General features: G+C 36.1%; 1 long non-coding RNA gene across 2 annotated transcripts in view; it reads right to left on the bottom strand.

Annotated features, from left to right (window-relative positions):
- LOC150006004 (uncharacterized) overlaps nucleotides 1-14,648 on the bottom strand; it is a 433,280-nt gene that overhangs the window by 85,281 nt on the left and 333,351 nt on the right. The window lies entirely within an intron of this gene.

Here is a 14,648-nt window from a genome sequence, read left to right as displayed (position 1 = left end):
GATCATTTTGATTTATGCATCCTTTCCTTGTTCCTACTATAAGTAGAAATGCCTCTAATGTTTTCTCAGAGAGCATAATACAACAGTGGTGAATTGCCCTCCAGTGGATAACTGATTATGTCTGGGGACAATTTTGGTTATCATAACCTGGGGGCAGGGGTAGCAGGTTGCTACCGACATCTAGTGAGAATACTCTCAGGATGTTGTGAAACCTCCTAATATGTACAGGACAGCCTCCAACCTACACACCCATCCAAAATTTCCAACCCAAAGTGTCAATAGTGATGAGATTGAGAAACTCTGACATACAGAATGGGTCTGTTCTGTGATCCAAATTGAAATCATGTGTACTTTAATATTGATTTTAGAAGACATTAATATATTATTTATATGATAAATATATGTCATCTTAGTCCTGTCATATTATTTTGTTTCCTTGTATTTACTGTTTTTTAAGTCTGTCACTATGTTGTCTATATTCTTTTGCATACTTATAGGTATATTATTAGAGAACATGGTTTTTAATTTGTTTTCATGATTACCTTTATAGTTATATCTTTATACAATATCTTTGGTCCTCTAATTTTATAGGCCATATCATAGTAGTTTCTTACCATGAGCAATGAGAAATATATCATGTTTTATCCTCCTTGGCATCCTATCTTTTTCTTCCTCCACTTGATTTTGGCCAATAGCATTATATTTCTTAATATCATCCTTTAGAGTACTAAGTGGTTATATTTCTACAAGTTGATTTATCAGTGGTAGACAATATTCATTAATTCAAAGCTATTTTTGATGAACACATAATCTCACATTTTATTTTCAATCTGCTTTCCACTCTTAATTTCATTGGTGGTATTATTTTTACAATGACAATCTTGCTATTCAAAGCATGGTCCAGGGACCAGTAGCATCAACATCAGCTGGGAGCAGGTAGAAAGGCCTCACCCAAACCTAATTTTTCAGAATTTGCATTTTAACAAGGTGATCTAGCCTATAATATTTACATTCAGTCTGTCACTCTACTTCTCATGTTGGTTTTAGTCTTTATTCTATTACATATATGGAATATTCACTGCCAATCCTTTTCTCGTGTTTTCCCAAGTTATTTCTTGTTTTTTTTTTAAGTTTATTTCCTAGTAATTTCCTCCAGAAGAGCTCATTGTAAGAATATATATTGACTTCTTATAGATTCAAAACAATTAGTTTATGGTTTTTATACTAGAAGGAAAGTATAGCTAGCTATAACATACTTCGTTCATATTTGCTTTCCTTAAATAGCTTGTAGATTTAATTGCATGACCTCTGGGGATTGAAGATTGCTGTGGAGAAATTTGAGGCCAGCCTGGTTTTTAATTCCTTAAATGTGACACAGTCTTTTTGGCCTAGCAGCTCAAGTCCTAGAACTTTGCTAGAATATTCTTGATGTTGACTGAAATGGGTCACATTTCCTGGCACTGAAGCCCATTCAATGGGTAAATTCATTCTTTCCATTCAGAAAAATTTTGTCAAACTATGTTTTCTTCCATTAGGAATCCAAATAAATATATGGTTGGGCTCCTTTTCATGTCTTCTATTTTGTCATCTTTCTGATCCTTTTTATCTCTTCCTTTATCCTATTTCATTTCATTTGTCTTATTTCTATCCTCTGTGTCCTTATCATCACCTCCATTATTTCTCTTGGCGTTATGATCCTTCCCATTTCTCCTTCTGGCCTGTATTTCATTATTTTTCTTCCACCTCTTCCCCAAGTTATCCCAACTCACTTTTCATTGCTTCTACCATCTCACAACTTCTTCCCTGAATTCTTGCATCTCTGTATTATGACTTTTTAAAAATATGATTTAAAAAAAATTAATGACATCACATTTATTCATAATTCTCATGTGTTCTAGCAAGATTGTTCTGATGAATGTGCTTCTGTCAGTAAAGGATGGTGCTCTTTTCTCTTTTAAAAATTTTGTCTTTTATAGATGCTCTATACATTTTTGTTTTCATGTTTATATCTGTGTCCTATGAATTGGGATTTTCTGGAAGAGCTGTTTGTGAGAAGTTGCTGTAAGTGTGGAAGAAGCAGGTATGCTCCAGGATGGCTCATTTCCACAAGAATCTCTCTCAGATATTGCCAGGCTTCTTCCTGTCAGCGTGGCTTGTGTGCATATTTTCTCATGGTGCTCCTGCCTCCTTAGGGTTTCTGAACAGGCTCAATCTAGGGGAAGGAGGGTTCTGTCACCTCTCCATTCAACCCCACTATGGAACCCCTTTGCAGTTAAGGAATCCAGCTACAGTCCCTCCAGATGTGTTCCTGACTGCAGGAGGTATGTTTGTACTGAAGTTATGGCACCTAGTGCTGTTTGTTCTCTCTTTTCCACATCCTGGAAAATGGTTACTGTGCAAACACATTTCCTATTGGCAGCCCTTGAGAACATTCTAGTCGGTATTCCAGTTCAACCACAAGTATCAGCCATGTTTTTGCTTTCCTTCTCCATGTTGGTTTTTGAAGGTTTCCAAGAAGACAAAAAAGAGTGTTGAGTTTATGAACAAATGTTCCTGGCAGAATCCTTCCCTTAACTGATTTTTAAGAACTCCTTATTATCATTTTTATTAACACTTTATCTTTTGTAATATTTACCTGGATTTTTTGCCTTTTTGTTTTTTTGATAAATAAAAACTTAATTTTATACCCAAAAATCCTATTTTATTTTTATCTGTTTCCTTTCTTTGCATTTGTGCTAAAATGGCTTTCTCTATTCTGATATCTAAGTAACGTATCTTGCATCTGGCTATTTCTTCTAAATTTATTTTTTACACATAGCTTTTTAATTGGGCATCAATGTTTGGTCATATATTGTGTGAGATAGAGAGTTCTAAGTCATTTTTACCCCAAATAATTAATTTTCCAATGCAATTTTTGATTTATTTTTTCCCTATTAAATTGAAGTGCTACTTTTAGCTATATAAAGTATTTATACTAAGTTTAATTTCTATACTTATATTTTGTTACACTGAAATGTCTATTTAACCTTATAATAGTATCATTGTCATTTTAATTACTGCAGTTTTATAATGTGTTTCATGCAACTTTACCATATCACTTTTCTTTTTTCAGAATTAGTTATCTTTATATGTTTAGGCTTCTTTCTAAAAAATAATTATCAACTTGCAGATATTCATTCTCTTTATATATAGATATAGATAATCTCTTCTAATCAATCCATTATTTAAGAAATAATGAATAGTTCCAATAAAATACAGGTAGAAAGAGAAAAATCAGGTTATATTAAAAAAATAAAATTAGGTTTAGTGATTCTACATAGGGAAATAAAATGTAAAATCGAGATAGTGGATAGTTTAGAACTACCTCTTTCTTTACCTTCCTCTTTCCATTATCTTTCATCCAAATCCCATTACTCTTTTTGCATTAATAATCATAATTTGGAGAAAAATCAATGCTTTCTTAATTCTAAAGTATGTATAATTTTTAACCTTAGTACATTATCCTCAACTAGTTACTTAAGTTTTAAAAAAAAATCCTCCTAATAATTTAAATCCCTGAAAAACCAGGGGAAAAATATCTTAAAGGAGAAATGAGTTGATAATAGAAAACTGGGTGAAACACAGATTACAAATATGTTAGGTGATACTTAATGCAACATAAGGGATTACTGTCAAATAAACAATAACAGTCATACAATAATAATAATTAGTAGTCATAATATTTAATTGGCTACCATTTATTGAGCACTAGCCTGTCCAGCATTGTAGAGTTTATAGAGTGTTTCATTTAATTCTTCACAAAACCCGGAAGACAGCTACCTTTATTAGCTCAGTTCTATAGATAAGAAAAGTGGAGCTTTGGGAGGCTAAGAATGCTCCTTGGGTTAGCCTGGCATGGATGAGCAGGGAGGATCAAACCCAGATCTGCCTGATCCAAAGCCTATTCATCCAACCACTATGCTTATTTGAGGGGATTGGTCAGGGAAGTATCTCAGGGAAGGACTGTCTGAAGAAAATGGCTTCAGTGTGCAAACTGATCAGTAGGCCATAATGGGGTTTTCCAGCTGTTCCCAGAAGTTTACTGCATGTACGCAGTTGCCATCAGTCACACACTAAACACTGGAAATCTTCCTCTCTTCTCCTTCCCTAGCATAGTGGGTGCACTATAGAGAGTCTGGCCATCATGGCCTTACGCATGCTGTTTGTTATAAGGGTATGCAAGATGGGAGTGGTTAACTCACCAGATTAGGAAACAGCAGACAGAGGAGGGCATGTTAGACAAGCCAGCAGTCATTAACTTGACATTTAAAATACTCATTAAGAGTCCACTTGGGCCAGACCCTCTCAGAGAGCTTGGGATTCATCAATAACACAAACACCTCTGCCCTCTTGGAACTTAAGGGGAGGTTTTAAAAACAAAACAATAAACAGCAAATTCAATAGATTAGAATGTAATAAAAACTATGGAGAAAGAACAAAGGTAGAAAAGGCGGGACAGTGGGGTGTGGAGCAGGCAGCGAGTGTGAGGGGAGGCCCCGTCCAAGCAGCTTCCATTGTAGAAAACTCATTCAAATGCCCAGGGTTTTGGGAGTGGTACAAACACTTGCTCCATTCTAATGTCTTTTCCTGTGACAATTGCTGAAGTCCTGTTGGCATTGATGTTATCATGATCGTCAGGTATTATTATTATTATTGACACATTTATTAAGCAATTATGACATGTCAGAAACTATAAATGTAAACCATTTTAAAATAGAACTTAATTTAGTTAGCAAACATTTTATGGTGTCTTTTCTATCTGCCTTTAATTGGCACTTTTGTGCGATATATTTGGCCCATGACAGTAGGCCATAGTGGGTCCCATGATCCTTCCCTTCATATTCCTCATCGGACTTCACACAAGTCCAGGCCCTCAAGCACAATGTACACAGAGCACAGACACTAAGACCATGTTTGCTAACGACTGAAAAACAAATACAGACTCGTGGAAAAACTGAGAATGCCACGAATGAGGACGAGGAATGGAACGCAGGGGCCTGTGTGCACAGTCCCAGGGAAGCTGTGGAAGCAGGGCCACTGGTACTCTGCAGGAAACAAAAGCAGAAGCCCTGCTGACCTCCAGTTCTCCACACTCCCACTTTCCTCCTGTTGCCATTTTCTTTTCTTTTCCTTCTTTCCCCGCCTCCCACCCCTTAGACGGTTCACTTGCCAGGGATGCTGCTTGAACTGCTCCCAAGCAGTCTGTGCTTTCTCATAATTGATAAATGAAGGTGTTTTCCAATAACCTTATAAATCACAGCATGCAAATGGTTACAGTCGAGATGGGGAAGAGTGAATCTGCTGGGTGAGAGAAACCATAAGTAGCTTGAAAATAAAGAATAACCCTTGCAAAATGACAAAGATCATTTCTTTTAGCATAATTGCCTGGATAGGTATTAGCCATGAAATTACAGAAGAAAAAAAATAACCAAACACCAACAACAGATATTTCTATTTTATGGGAACAAAAAGGCATGATTTATTCCAAAGCAGTTTGTGATAACTAAATTACATAACCTGCTATGTTTTATCCCTCAATGGCTTATTTTTCACAATCTCTTATCCTGTTTTCTACTTTGAATTTTTTCAGAAGTAGGTGGAATAAAATCTTAAATTTATTTGTATTATATAAGAGGAAAAAAATCATATGCCAAAAACAGATATCAAAATATAAAGTTGTTTATCTATTTCTCAGTCTGAGATGTAAAGAGTTAATGTTAACTTTTTCAAATATATGACTTCTATAATTGTTGAATCATTATTTTCGATTCAGCACTTCACATTCATAAGAGGGGCTTCTTTAATTCTGTGGGAAGCTTTGCTGAGTATTAAATATTCCCAAGATTCTTTACAGTCAGGAACTGTGGATTTTTGTATACAGCATGCTATTGTTACAATCTAACCTAAAGAAAGCCAAATTAAAACTGATTTACTAAATAGGTTAAGGATAGCATACTTATTCACGATTTCAACCTTATTTCATGCTTAGACAGGCAGATCTTAATTATACACAAAAGAATACAAATGTTATTAGCATGATAATAATTATTTAGAAGATGTCCTCTTTAAAAAAAAAAAAAATTAAACCAGTATTGTCATCCGTGCAGCTACATTTTTCAACAGAATGACAGCTTTGCTAGTCATAGATATGTTCAAAGTACATATACAATATTCAAAGCTGTACAGCAGACATGTTATCTGCATGAGCTCGGATATGCAGGGCCAGCAACGCACTGCACACTAATCATTATGTCCTACCCACAGTACTACATGCAAATACAATCCTTTGTGACATTTTGTCAAATATTTTGAGGATTTTGTACTCCTTATCACACCTCCATCCCCATGTCCTCATTGACAACCAGGCACCCAGAAATCAGTTCCACGAATGGCACGGACTCTAGCTAGTCACCAGCATAACAACATGCCAAATTAGTAGAAAGAAAATTAAAGATTTTCATATAAGTGGCTAACAGGCGGGGGTGGGGGGATTCAGGCAAGGCAAACTCAAGTTTGCATGTACCGCCTTGCGAGATGTGTATGGCAAAGGCAGCCCCAGGAAAAGCAACTTCACCCTGCATTTGTGGAGCAAGAGATGTAAACATTACATATAGTATCCAACACAGGACATAATAAATAAATCAATTTAAAGGTCCTGCATTTGGAAAACCTATATCATGGGTCAATACCTATTGTCAATGAGCCCACATACAATCTGATTGAGAAAATGTAGAAATGTTTCAGGGCTAGAGAGTTGGCTACAGTACAAGCAATGCATTTTTGAACATTGATTTGCCAGAAGTGTATCTGTTGTCTGTTGCTTCAGGCTGGCATTTTTAATTATTTCTGGGACAAATGGATCAGTGATACACAGAAAATCTGTAGGGCTTCTTGTCAAATTAATAAAATAATAATGAAAGTAGTCATCTCAGACTGCAAACTGTCAAAAATCCTTGAGAGATCTATAGTTATCTACACGGTTAAACAAACTCAAAGGCTCCTGCATGCTATTTTAAATCCTAAATGCGGTGACATAAAATAGATTGTATAGTGTCCATTGTATACAATGACACCTACTGTGACAAAACCCGACTATGTTTAATGACCTTTTTAAATCTTATACCTAGAGTCCATAAAAGCATTGTAATTCAGTTGTAAAACACACTTTAATAATCAAAATGCAGCTGTTAAAATAGCATTGCTCATAATTCTAACTTGAGGCGATTTTTTTGTTGTTGTTTTTAATGCAGAAGAGCAGACCACAGTTTAAAATTCCTATGAGGTCACTATTGGCCATTACAGTGTTTTTTTGCAACTTAATAATAGATGTTTTAAAGTTTAAGTGCAGCCTCGGGCACTCATAAGCATTTATTACAAATCGCTGGTTGCCTCCCTTATGCAGAGAGGAATAACATTTACATACAGTAGCACGGATTAATAAGATAAAAAATTTGAAAAAGCCGTCAGTCAGGGAGCGAAACTGGTGCTAATAAAGCCCACTATATTCTTCGGAAATATCAAGCCGTCTGTTCCAATATTTTGCCATTCCCCGTGAGGTATACAAATCCAAATCAGATAAGTCTCAAGCAATGCCAAAGACATGCTGCTCGGCTCTCCAGTGGCACCGGCTGAATCTTTTATTTATCTTCAGAGCAATTGTACATTCTAGTATACCAAAGACTGAAATAAACTGAACATCACTCATCAGAAAGTTTCATAAAACAGGGCCCTCTCCTTCCTTGTTTGCTAAACCATGATTAGTGAGAAAAATACCCTGCAAAGTATGCATCATGGTAAGGAACTATAATAGTAGGCATGGGACCTCTGTGAGCAAGGGCTAGTTCAATAGGACTACATCTTGCTGGGGTTTAAAATGACGCTCACGTGAAATCAGACCTAGAGGAGGGAAGACTGCTTTAGGAAAGGGAGTCCACCAGCCGTGCCCGTCCTCCGTTTTGATGTGGCTCAAACCCAAAGGTGCAGGGGAAAGCGAAAGCAAAAAAGCACACATAATTTCACATGATGATTAAACTGCAAAGATCCTTGTTAAAACAAATCACTGTGTCACTCTCCCAAACTGCAGCATAACAAAACCGCACATAAAATCATTTCTGCCCCCCAGAACACTGCTAATTAAAAAGTACAGCCGTTAGTGTTCTGAGTGGGGATGAGGTGGCCCGTTGTTTCCAGCCCAAGTGAACATTGATAAAAGAAATTTATTTATTTATACATAATTATTATTGTTACCCCACTGAATAGTTCTGGGGACTTAGAGAAATGAGACACCACGGTTCTAATTTTTCTTCAAGAAGCCTGCCATATTAACTCCATTGAATAATTACTGAAAAGTAATACACTCGTGTAATATTACCTTATGCAAAATTGCATTAATCAAAAAGTGAGCCTGCTGCAATCAAGTAATTTGGGGGTGGGGAAGGCATACATGCATAGCATATTTTTTCAGGACTTATTTTCCTTACAGCAGGGTATTAACTAATAGTTTTGTAGCAATGATCCCATGAAAAAAGGGAAGTGAATCACAGAGGAGTGGGGGGATACAGCCCTGCTCTTACATAGAGAAGGAAGGCCACATAAATGGCAAAGGAATGGCCAGTTACTATCTTGACAGCCTGTTCCATTGCTCCAACTCTTTACACAATAAAATAAATCCCGCTTGACCTCTCCAAGGAGCCAGACCATTGTTTGCCACAAGGAGAAGTAAACGTAGATGCTTAATTACACCCAGGCAGCTCTATAGAACATGGGGCTTACGATACAAAATGAACAGTTTCCTGTTGTGGTAGGTTTTCTTCAGGAATTTAAGGAAAAGGGAAAAAGATGTATATGTGGGGCAGATCATTCCAGGTGTTCATGAAACGTGGCAAACTAGTAAAGGTTCTTGTGCATACATAATGTCTCATAAATACCAGAGCCCTAACAGCACTAATGCAAGTGCAATCCTTTTTCTAGTCTTTTGTCTTGTAAGTTTCGCAGAGAAGAGTAGAAGGGACCTCTCAGATTTGAATCTAGCCCTGTGTGATCACAGGCGAGGAAAGAGCATTTATTAGAAATTGGCATTTCCTGTCTTTATTTTTAAGAGGCCTGGTGGCAGGACCACAGGCTGGGCTGCTGGTTATGTTGTTGTTGTGTGGGTTGTTGTTTTGGTGGTGTTCTTCTTAGTGGCCATGGCTGTGAAGTGTGGTTGCTTCCCCCAGCCTCTCCCGGGCTAGCTGTGAACAGTGCCCATTTTGAGATTAGGAGATTAGGGTATTCATCACTGGAGATGCTCCCTGCTGTGCCGCTACTATCAGAGCGCAGCCAAATCAAAACATCTCTGGAAGGCATTTCAGAATAATTGAATGCATCATAATTTCCCTATTAATACATATCTCATATTACAGATTATGCATGAAATGTTCACATTATCTGTTACTTTTTGTTAACGTCGTGCTCCTTGCCAGTAAATTTAATACACAGAGTGAATCAGCATGCTATGATGAAGGGATAGGTTACTGATAGCCATTTTTTTTTTCAGGATTCAGTAGAAAATTAAAGTAAATCGATCATTTTATAGCCCCACTGGAATGGTTACAAGGGCATGTTGCTAAGCAAATGGTAATTTAAATGTACTGTGTAATTTTTCTATGCAATTTACTCAAGGCAGATTTTATTTTTCAGTTAATATCAGATACTCTTTATCTGTTAGTGCATGATGTATCTGTGATAGACAAATTATTAATCTATGCTTTAATCAAATGCTGCAGTGTGTCAACTGGTCATGTAGGCACCATAAGAGTTAAATCCTGTACCTAGAAGAATATAACTATTATTAATACCTGAAAAAAGATGATTAATTCAATATTCACTTATATAAAAAGCATGCATTAAATCCTAACAAAAAGTAATCAAAGTAAATCCTAATGAACTAAAAAATGTCCACATCTCATACCAAAAAGGGGTATTCAGTGTTTTCAAATTGATTGTACATTTGCATTTCATGAAAGTTGTCTGGCCACAAAAGATGTTCTTCTTTAATATTTTATGATTTTGACAATATTTTTAATGTAATGTGGAAGGGTATAACTGGAAATATCATAAACATTTTAGGACAATTACATGTTATCTATGGTGAAAACTGGTCTTCTTGTGAATATTCAAATATCATATAACTGTTTTCCTTTTTCCTTAAAAGAAAAGCACTTACCCTGTATATCAGGGTAGTTTTAATCTCATAATGAATCAAAAGTTTTATATTTTAAGATGAGAATACATAAAAGAATCTGCTTTGATGACACCCATCATTTTTACGAAATTAAAAAAGGAAAAAAAGGAAGGCTCCATTTCCCCTTCAGGTTGCTAAAGTAAAGACAAGACCCTCCTGCTGTTGGTGTACAAAATGTATTATTGTCATTAATGAAAAAGTTAATGGGCCATTTTCTTATATATCAATTTACATTTTACAATTTGAGTATACAAATGATATGTACAACAGAGAGCTGATTATTTTTGCTCAAGGAAATAGTTTTAATGTGTTTTTATGGACATCAAATGTTGTGAATAATGATGCATCCACAGAATGCAAATAGGATGGCAGCTCTTGGGCTGTGATCAACAGTCCTTGGATAAAAGGTCTGCGGGGACAGTAATGTTCTGCGGAGGGTCTGAACGGTAAAAATGGCAAATACAGAGGACACCGGGGTATTTGAAAGGGACATCGGCAGACAGGATTTGAAGTATGCCACTCTCGTACAGACACCGGATAATATCCCCAGTATTAAGAGAAAAATGTGTTTAAAAGAGAATGTGTCTGTGTAGCAGTGAACTGCAGGAAGAAAGTTATTGCTGATTCTGGTTGATAAAATCAATTTCTGAAATTAGACATGGCTCACCACATAAGAACTGAATTTTAATAACACATTTATCCTACAGTCTCAAGTCACCTTTGGTTTCCTAACTTCTATGTGTGGGGATGACTTTTTCTCACCACGTAAAGGTAGTCACTGCTACAAACAGGAATGTCTCCAGGAATACTACACAACAGGGTTCTTTGGAGGAGATGTGAATAAAACATGTCTTAATTTGACATAAACTGATTCCCTTCTCTGAGAGGCATGGAATAATGTCAGGTCTGTTGTGAGACCACAAGTGCTGTCCCCAAAAAGCAGCCATTCATTCTTTCAATCATTGGAATTTGTGGACAGGTGTCATCTGTGCCTTAGAGCCATACATTCTGTCCCAATAAACCTGTACCTGTAAAGATAACTGAGTCTCTTGGTGAGTGGGCAAAGCCACACATGCCTACCCACCCCCTATCCCAGAGTTGACCTAATCAATTTCTACCTGGGACTGGAGGGTTGAAACATAGTCCTGTAGACACACACACACACACACACACACACAGAATCAGGCTATGCCAGCAGAATGCCAAGACATCTGGATGGAAATGAAAAGTTCACCCAATCATTCATTTCCCCTTTTCATCTGCATATTTGGGAAAGAGGACTCAGTATCCTCTCATCAATGAGAATTCTCATTTAAAAAAAAAAGACTTTTAAACAAGAAAAAATAGAAATGAGGCTGCTTTATTAAAAATAAAAAACAACTCATGGGTGATAACTTCCTAGGTAGCTAAAAATAAGTTATTGAAAAGAAATGCTTATGAGTCCATGTAAATACAAAACAAAATGTCAAATGTTTCCCCAAAATTTCTTAACCAACTGCTCATGATTTTGAAAGAGAAAAGGGTCACAAACAGAAGTGAGCATGACCAGAATATAGTACAAATGATAAGCTTCACTGGGAAAATTTAAATAAAATATGAAAAATTCTATACCTGTTACATTTTTATTAAAACATGGGAACTTCCCAAATCATCAACAGTGTGGCAGGACTAGAAAGTATATTATGCCTTCAGTATATAATAAGAGACAGCTGAATGTAAAGAAATACCTAGCCATATGTGAAAATAAATAAGGAACATAATGGAGATGGACAAATTGCTCTTCAGGGTGAAATATAATGATGGAAGTAGAAATGTATTGCTCTGGGATTCCGGGATTATCAAATCTTTATTTTTCTTTTTTTTTTTTTTTTTAAACAACACAAGAACTGACAAATTGGCAAAGCTTTTGTTCCAAGATTACTTTCTTACACATATTTCTCACCACCTCCTACCCTGACACCAAAAAGCTCATCTTTGAGTATTCCTTTTTGGCCAGTGATAAGCAGTTTCCTGAGCCACTTCCATTAACATTGCCTAGAAAAGGGCACAATAAAAACAACCACAATCACCATGAACATGAACCCCACACTTGAAACTTCCATCCCCCCAACGAGGACAGTTATAAGTCTCAGGAAACAGGGGCCCATATGCCTGTATTGAAACCTAAATAACTGGAAGTTTTTGAAATTAAAACACTGAGCACAAAAATAATTAAATTTGGAAAGGCTCCTAGAAAATGATGTAAGCTCCCAACATTACTTCAAAGAGAGCGTCCTTCCCACCCACCTCCATCCAAAACAAAGTTACTTCTTTAATTTCTTTCTCTGGTCTGGAAATCAACATGCCTACATCCTCTTACATTTGAATTTATTTTCTCTGCATCAATGCCATTAGGTGCACATAGGGAATGAAATGGGTTGGATCTGCTATCTTTAACCATTTTTCTATGCATGAATAAAAATGTAAGAGATTTAACTGACCTCATATGCATATAAACTAATTGTGCAATAAAACTGGTTTCTCCTAAAAACAAAACTATGTATACAGTTTGTTTTTCTTTAGGTATATACATACATTTTTTAAAATCCCAACATGTAAGCATAAGGGTTTTCTTAAAATTTGTATTTCACTGCAACAGTTCATTTAGTTAGTGAATTAATTTTCTGTTATACAGCTCAAACTGAATTATTTTTAGCATGGTTGCAAATACTATTTTAGTCTAATTTAGAATTTATCAAGTTTATTTCCTTCACCTGATTATCCAAGAAATCGGAAGTGCCAGTGGGCCCTGGGTATTTTGAAAGGGTGGTATACATAATTTGAATTCCAGCAAAAGCTGTGTTTTGCCTTTTCAGCCTAGATCTAAAAGTCTCACTCTTTCTTTATAAAGTGGATGTGCTCATCTCCAAAGGTATTAGGTACAACTTGAAACAAAACCAACACTAGAAATATTTTTACTCAGAAAGCCAGAAAAATGGTGGAAATAACTGGTTCCAGCCACCTAACCAAGACGCCATTTTCAAGACATATCCAATGTTCTTTTTTCCCTATAAACAATGTTATAAAATTAACAGAATCAAAAAAATGACTAAAGACACCTATTAGCCCCAGTCTACAAAATAACCTATATTATTTATTTCACAACATCATCCGGTTCCTAAACATACATACTTTTTACATTTTATAGATAGCATGGGTATTATACTTCTCCACCTAACACTATGGATTAGGCATTCTTCCTGCTTATTGTAACTGAGTGGTCTTTAAGGAGTCTATCTTTTTTAATGAGTGAATAATTTTTCTACCAGAAGCAGTACAATCACTTTGCTTTTAGAGAGGAAGCTTTTACACTCTGATAGAAAATAAAGAAATTATGTGAAAGCTTAATATCCTTTGCATTGATGTCAGTACCATAATTGACCAGCCTTCTTTCTTATTTAACAATGAACTGAGGATCCTACCTTGGGAGCCAGCACTTTTATTTCACTCATACACTCAGACTGTAAAAGAACTTAACCAACCGCGGTCACTGAAAAGTACTAGGTTGCGGTGACACCTGTCTATATCTAAGGGACAGAACTTCCCTCCACGAAAGACTTCTCCAACAAAGAATCATTTCCAAAATCCAAACTCTCCTTTTGGAGCTATTCTCCAGGACCCTGGAGCAGTTCAGCAGCTAGGACAGTTTGTGAGTACATTCTGTAGCCAAATGAAAAATACTTAGAAAACATCTCACAAAAATGGACCAAATCAATAAAGCAAATGAATGCTTCTCTTCAGCACTCAGCAGGTATAGCTTTATTTTCCCACCATTCTACAGTATATCAGCAATCTATCTTGAAAAATAAAAAGAATATTTTACCACAAATTGACCGCATTTAATAAAATGCAAGCTCTCCTGTCCAGACAGAGAAAATCTGAAATCAATAGTCAAATTCCCCATCTTCTTTTAAGTGAGAGACTCACATATAACTTCATTGTTGCCCCATGAATTATCCCATGGTTCTTCACATCGTGGCAAGAATCCCGCCAATTCTTCACTTTTCAGGTAAAGAAGAAAGACAAAGCACAGGAAATAAATCAACAAATGACTGTTTCCTTTGACAAACAGATGGATTAAAAGAGGAAAATAATTCCCTTGTTAAGAATATATTCAGGACACTAATACTTGAAATGTATTGTTAAAAAGCAACTATCATTTTTAAATCCAGAGAATTTCCTCTCAAATGAATTTTTGTAGCACCTTCTCAAAAACAAAAAACACCATACAAGTATTGAATAAGTTAAAGGAAAAAAAGGAAAAAGGAAGGAGTTTAATATGGTGCTTGAACCACCGGGAGGGAGTACTTTCAAACTGGCACCAACATGGATGCTTGGGCGAACACAA

This window comes from Furipterus horrens, unplaced genomic scaffold (genome assembly GCF_987537825.1).
Source record: "Furipterus horrens unplaced genomic scaffold, mFurHor1.1.pri manual_scaffold_6, whole genome shotgun sequence".
Lineage (NCBI taxonomy): Eukaryota > Metazoa > Chordata > Mammalia > Chiroptera > Furipteridae > Furipterus > Furipterus horrens.
Note: the sequence above shows the minus strand (reverse complement) of the source record. Positions and strands in the feature narration are given on the sequence as shown.